We start from the raw sequence: 5,440 nt of genomic DNA, 5'->3' as shown, positions 1-5,440 counted from the left end.
TATCAAGTCAGTTTGGTTTTTATTTGGGGGATTTTTTCCTGGGTTTGGGAAGAAGGGAAGCATCCTTGAGGGAAGGGCAGCAGGGATTTGCCTGTTTGGTAGAAACAGACTAGGCAAAAAGCAACCCAGCACTCGGAGGGTTGGAGAGTCAGGGGGTTATTACACCGGTGGGTCCAGACAGACTAATGCCTGGAAATATCTGGACCCCAAGCTTAGGTCTCACAGTATCCCCATGACAACAGAGGCCCTCCCTGGACATGGGATGGTTCAAGTCCCCACAGTCAGGGGCCATAGCCTCCTAAATGATCCATCTGCTAACTGGACAGCTGACACACTGAAGGTAGCATGGGAAGCTCAGGTAGCTGTATGCTTCCAGAGGCCCCTAAACTGAGCATTGCTAGATTTAGCAAATAATAATATAGGACACCCAGTTAAATGCGAAGTTCAGATACACAACAGATAATTTTTTTGTTTTGTTTTTAAAGATGAGCGGTAAGGGGATCTTAATCCTTGACTTGGTGTTGTCAGCACCACGCTCGCCCAGTGAGCGAACCGGCCATCCCTATGTGGGATCCGAACCCGTGGCCTTGGTGTTATCAGCACCGCACTCTCCCGAGTGAGCCACGGGCCGGCCCAAGGTCTCACAGTTTTTATAAGCGGACTCTTCCAGGGCTCTTTACACATTTTTTTTCTTTTTCTCAGCATTCACTAGGCTAGCAGCAGCCTGTGCAGATAAGCTCTTGTTACAAAAGCCAAAAATACAAGCAAGCAATGATTGAATACAAGCCAGACTAGTGGAGCAAGCAAATATAGTTTCAAGGACAAGATATTGCTTTCAGAACAAAGCAGACTTGTGAGAAAATTATTTTAGCCTTATTTTCCAACACCCATATGAGCAATCCATCAACAATTCTGTAGGGTGTCTACTATAGTACGTGGCTTTGTGCACGAAGAGGGACTCCAGATGTATAAAACAGCCTTGACCTCAAAGAATTTAGGTGGGATGAAAAGATGTGTATAGACAAAAAAATATCACCCAGGCCCATAGTAGCTCTCACGAAGAGTGGGGATTATTTTGAACCAATATCCTCCACCCCTATAAGCTTTGTGACCTTGACAAATTGGTCAGCTTCTCTGAGGCTTTTGTTTGAAAATGAGGATAATATGATCTACGCTGTCGTGCCTCACATATCACAAGTCCTCAATAACATTTAAAACATGAATGGATGGATGGATGAAAGAATAAGTGTTATCAAATGGAGTAAAGGATTCACAAAACTATAAGGCCTGATAATTTAAGAGTTAAATGAGACATCGAGGTCCTTTTGGGGACAAGCTACAGAAACTGAGTCAATCTAATGAAGGGGAAAAGGTGTTATATTGAAAGGCAACTGGGGGCAGATACTGAGGATACAGGATCATTAAGTGGCAGAAAGGGCTAAACAGCAACCCCAAGGAAGGCAGGAGGCTAAGAGCTCCAGGGCCTTTAGTGAGGCTGGAACTTTTTCCTCCTCCACGGGGTCAGAAGTCAACTCTAGCAACCCCCAGTCTCTGGTCACTATTTCAGATTCCCTGACTCCCAGAAAGGAGAGAATTCGATCAGCCCTCCTTGTTTCATGTACTGAGGACAGACCCAGCCACTGAACCTCCCATGGTGGCACTTCCCAGAGGTGAAGCCAGGAAGGCATCCTGGTGTGTGATTCCTATAGAGCAACTACAGACTAATTGTATAGGACTTCAGATGCTCAATGATCTAAATACAATCATTTCTTTTGCTACTAAGAGTCAGGAAAAAAATAATATAATCATCGAGTTGAAGAAGATATCTGAATATAATGAAATAAATAGTTAATCTTTATTGAGCACCTACTACGTACAGGATACTCTTCTAAATGCCTTCCATTTATTAATTCATTTAATCTTCACAACGACCCTGGTGACACCAAGAAGGAAATAAAGGATCTGAGGCTTAAATCATTCATTCATTCAGGATAAATAAATTGGCTTATATTCGCATGATGTACTATTATTATACAGCAATGAGAATTAACAAACTACAACTACACACAAGGTGGATGAATCTCATAATGTTGAGCAAAAGAGGACACAAAAGAACCCTTAGTGTACAATTCCATTTGTATTAAGTACAAGAAAAGGTAAAACTCATCTATGTGGTGAGAGTCAGCATAGTAGTTAGCCTTGTGGAAGGGTGAGGGCAGTGACTAGCAGAGGCCCTAGGGCAGCTTCTGGGGTGCTAGGTAAGGTTCTGTTTTGGGTTATATGTTCGGCTCAATTTGTAAAAATGTATCGAAATGTACATCTTTATATATAATACAGTTCAATAAAAATGTTAAAAATAATTTATTGTCCATCACCTATGTGCCATCCTTTCCTCTAGGTGCTTGGGATGTAAGAGTGAACCAAACAAAGATCCTTGCCTCTGTGAAGTTTTCATTCGACTTTGGAAATTGGTGGGGGAGAAAGACCGACAATAAACGTGATGAAAGTTTATACAATATAGTACAAGATGACAAGTAGTATGAAAAGAGAAAGTAGAGCAGGATAAAGGGGATTGGGGTACCAGGTTGTGAGGAAAGGCAGGGAAGATCAAAATTTTGAATGGCTGATGAGAATAGGCCTCACTGAACGGTGATAACTGAGCAAAAGCTTCCAGGAGGGAAAGGAGTGAGCTGTGCCTGTTTCTGGGGAAGAGCCAATTGAACACAGGGAAAAGGAAGCAGAAAGGTCCCAAGGTGAGATATGCCTGGTAGTAGGTAAGGAGAGCAATAAAATCAGAGACATAACAGAGTGCCAGGTCATGCAGGGTCTTGTAGGCCATTTTAACGACTTTGGCTTTTTTCTGAGAGAAACAAGGAGCTACTGCAGGACTTTGAGCAGGTCTTTTGATACCTGCTTTGAGAAAAGGCCAACTCTAGTTGCTGCGTACAGACTTTCGGAGCAGGGGTAGACTCAGGGAGACCAGTTAGAAGGCTGTTGCTATAACCCAAGTGAGAGATACAGGTGGCTTTGATCAAAGCATAAGCAGTGGAAGTAAAAAGGCTGGATCCTGGATATTTTCTCAAGAAAAGATTTCCTGTTTGGTTGAAGAGTGAGATAAAGAATGAAGTTGACAAGGATTCCAAGGTGGCTTAACGATATTTTTTAAAATTGCCATCAGCTGAGATGGTGAAGGCTGTGGGGTAGAGCTGATCTTCAGGGCCTGGACATCAAATGTTCAGTTTGGGACATACTGAACTTGAAATGACCTATTAGATACCCAAGAGGAGATGTCAAGTACTTAGCTGTGTATACAAGACAGGAGTTCAGAAAAGAGGTCTGTGATGAAGATATACATTAGGAAGTCATCTGTGCATAAATGCTATTTTAAGTCATGAGCCTGGATGTCCTGACAAACCCAGTTTTGGTAGAGGGTGGGAGTGAAGGCTTCACTGGAATGGGTTTAAGAGAGAACAGAAGGAAAGAAATAGCTCTTCCAAGAAATGGTGCAAAGGGGAGCAAAATGGAGTGGTAGCTGTCCAGGGACAGGGGACAAGAGAATCATTTTGAAAGTTTGAAAACTGAAGTCATCTTAAATCTTAGCGAGCCTTGAGCTAAAATTCTTTTCTGATTCCTGCTAACTTTTCTGCCTTCATTTTCCATAATGGACATGCAGTCCCTTTATTTAGCCACACCAGTCTAGGCACAAATCCCCAAATTCATACTTCCACTCACTTGTTCACTGTGCCTGAGATATGCACCTTCTCCTCAAACTTGGCTAAGTTCTAACTAGTTCATCTCTCTCTCTTTTTTTTAATATATTTTTTTCATTGTACATTTTTATGGGGTACAGTTTGTTATTTCAATACACTCATATATTGCATAATGACTCATACCTCTTAAGTTTTTTTGAAGCATTTCTAAACCTCTCCAGGCACGGTCAGATTTTATTCCTCTACTTCTATAATATTCTCTGTATATCTCCGAGGTTTTCAAACATACTTGTTGAATGATTTGTTGAGTGGGTAGTAGGTCTGATGGGAGCACAGGGCTCCACAGTCGAGTAATAAAGACAAAGGAGGTAAATAGTACTGAATTTCGTAAAATAAAATCCAGTGTTAAGAGAATACAAATTGCCAATAATACCAAATATAAAAATCTATTCATGAAAATTATAGGTTATAAAATTAAATGTCCGTCTTAGTCTTTTTTTTTTTCCTTTTTATCTTTTTTCGTGTCCGGCAACGGATCGCAACCCTCAGTGTCGCCCCCGTACCGGACCGGGACCGGCAACAGGATCGCAACCCTCGGTGTTGCGACCGCACCTGGCTCAGCCAGTGAGCGGAACCGGTCTGCATGTGGGATCCGAACCCTCGGCGGGAGCGCCGCCGCGCTCTCAAGCGGCGCACTGTAGCAGTGCGGCGCCGGGCCGGCCCGTCCGTCTTAGTCTTAATCATTGGTTGTCGATATTGTGATGAAAAAGTCATTCCTAGCCCATTATTGTTCAAATGATTTACATATATTTTGCAAATAAATAGAATGCCTACTTTGCGCGATGCGGATGATACACTCCCCCTGACCCTCGGACTGGGCTGTCTGTCCACCTCGTTTGCATGATGTGATTTAATAAACAGAAGGCCCCACCCCTCTGGTGCTTTCACCTCTCGCGAAGGTACGCGTGAGCTGGGATTCTTCCAGTCTACGTAAGCACCGCCCCCTGGCAGCTAATCCCTCCTCCCGCCCCCGTCCTCTCTCTCCGTCTCCTCCGCTGAAAGCAGCACGGTCCTTGCATGGTTTCCTTCCACTTTCAGCGTTCCTACGTGTCTCCGTTCCTCTTTCCACGAACGCACGACTCACGCCCCGCCTTTTTCTCCCACCATTCGTCGTGTAAATCCTGCGCCCCAATTGCCCGACCGACCGGCGCCGCATTCCCGCCCCCTCTCACGTCTCAACGGCAGACGCCGGGGCCCCGCCTCCTTAGCCAACCGGAGTCCTAGTGTCTGTAAGTTCCTCCTCTTTATGCAAATATCCTCTGCCCTCCCACCCCTTTTTTTTGAATAAGGACGGTCGTGATAGTAAAGAGCGGTAGAGTAGAAAGCGCCCCGCCCCTTATGTAAATAAGGGGGCGTTTCTCGGCGCGGAGGGAGGCGGGGGGGGCCGCTCCCGGGGGCGGCGGTTGCCCGGATGGGCCGTTAGTCGGGGCCCAGCCGCGGAGTGAGCGAGGGAGACGGGAGGAGCCGGAGCCGGCGCCATCCGCCGCCATCCGCCCCTGCCCCACTGCCATCCGGACCCGGGGAGTCCCTAAGCTCCGGTCCTGGACCCCCACGCACCGGGCCAGGTGAGTCTGGGCAAGCCGATCGCTGACTCCCTTTTCCGGCGCGGGAGCGGCGGTGGGGGCGGCGGCAGCGGCAGGGGGGGGGGGGCGGGGGGGGGGGGGGGGGGG

At 46.1% G+C, this 5,440-nt stretch overlaps 1 protein-coding gene across 2 annotated transcripts in view; it reads left to right on the top strand.

The window, feature by feature from the left end:
- The first annotated feature begins 5,150 nt into the window (after nt 1-5,150).
- Nucleotides 5,151-5,440, top strand: part of PRRC2A (proline-rich coiled-coil 2A) — a 15,678-nt gene continuing 15,388 nt past the window's right edge. The window contains exon 1 of one of the 2 annotated variants that reach the window (XM_008575080.1): nt 5,151-5,335. The gene's annotated coding sequence lies outside the window, so the exon portion shown is untranslated. The remainder of the gene's footprint in view (nt 5,336-5,440) is intronic. The other variant, XM_008575079.1, reaches the window with a different exon arrangement.

This window comes from Galeopterus variegatus, unplaced genomic scaffold, assembly GCF_000696425.1.
Source record: "Galeopterus variegatus unplaced genomic scaffold, G_variegatus-3.0.2 Scaffold1130, whole genome shotgun sequence".
Taxonomy (NCBI): Eukaryota; Metazoa; Chordata; class Mammalia; order Dermoptera; family Cynocephalidae; genus Galeopterus; species Galeopterus variegatus.
The sequence above is the reverse complement of the archived record's forward strand: the minus strand, read 5'-3'. Positions and strand labels throughout refer to the sequence as shown.